The sequence below is a fragment of the Canis lupus genome, chromosome 11, assembly GCF_003254725.2.
Source record: "Canis lupus dingo isolate Sandy chromosome 11, ASM325472v2, whole genome shotgun sequence".
In the NCBI taxonomy this organism is placed as follows: Eukaryota; Metazoa; Chordata; class Mammalia; order Carnivora; family Canidae; genus Canis; species Canis lupus.
Genome location: NC_064253.1, coordinates 44,344,776 through 44,346,261, shown reverse-complemented (window position 1 = coordinate 44,346,261; position 1,486 = coordinate 44,344,776).

Below are 1,486 nucleotides of genomic sequence, written 5' to 3'. Positions count from 1 at the left end.
TGTGTGGTACCCAAAGCCAACCTTTGTCTTGAGTGTGCTTATTTCCACACTCTAGTTGGAATATACTCAGTGACTTTATTCACTAGCTTGGGATGTTCCCCTCTGGTGCCCATTGTGATTTAGCCATGTGTAAAAATGGATATGCCACTGCAAGTATTTGGCATTTCTTCTATGGATGAGTGGGTCCATGGATACCACCTTGTCTCAGCTCATCCAGGGGAGGATTATCTTTTCTGTATCCCACACTGAAGTATAACAATGGGTTCAGTATCTGCCAGAACATTCTAACAGATTCAGAGCACAACTTAAGTGGGCTGAGTAAAGACAGAACAGATACATTCTCATCTTAAGTCCAGCTCTCTGCTGTAGGTGGACCTCCCCAAACTGAGGAAGAGCAGGAGACAGGCTCTTCAAACTGGAGTGCCAAATTTGGTGGTATCAATGAAGTGCTTGGAGAAATCAGAAGAAGCAAGATTGAATTTGGATTTGAGATATAACCCACATTGGTCTAGGGAGAGGAAAAACCCCTGGTTAGACTTTAATACAGTAAAGATTTTGGCTAGCAAGGAAAACGAAAGGAGGAAATTTATTTTGCTTCAGTAGCAAGATAAAGATGTGCAAGTAAAGAGACAAGGAGGTCCAAGAGGAGGGAGGGGGCAGTGGGAGGAAATGAGATTTGGAGTCAAAGGAGGTTAGACCTGATGCCTTGGGTATTATGAACCCCTACAGTTGTCTCAGTAGGGTCCTCGTGTGCTGAACATGGTTTTTATAAAAAAAAATATTAACTTACTGCAAAAATAGCTTTATTAGATATCTATTTTTTAGGGTTAGAATGATTTTTGCTATTTGGTGACTTTTGTTTTAATATATATGTTAAAAACATAGAAAGCAAGAAAATTTATTGTATGACATTTTGATTATTGTCCAAGTAAAATTAAGGAGAAAACATTTTCTAAGCCTCCATATTTCCTTTTCCTTGGTCTCTCTTCTCTGTACTCTCTTCCTTTTCTGGCAGGTCATGTTCTTCTGCCCTCACTCTTCTTTTCCTTGTCACTTGCTGTTCCCTGGAAAGGGACTCATATCTGCCACCGAAACATGAATGTACTTAACAAAGGACCAGTTGCCCCAGAAACTTGATCTCTCATGGAAGAATAATGAACCTTGTCATGTGTCAAGGAACGTCACTCACTGGGAATGCGGGAAGATATATTGGTGGGTCGGGGCCCTTTTCCAGAAACTAGGAATCATCCCAAGTGAATGGCCTTGTCATCTGTACTCCCTGCTCCTACTCTTCCCAGTGTCAGTGTGCTATCATAAATGGATTTGTCATCCTTTTTGCTTCCAATGCTGAGACTTTAGGTCTGAAGGTAAAATCCATTTCCTACCAAGGCTGTAAGAATCAGAAACTTCTTTGGAGCTCTTTCACTGAAAACTGCTTCTGTTCACAGTCTAGGCTTAGGCATGAAATAGCTGGGCCCTGTTAGGT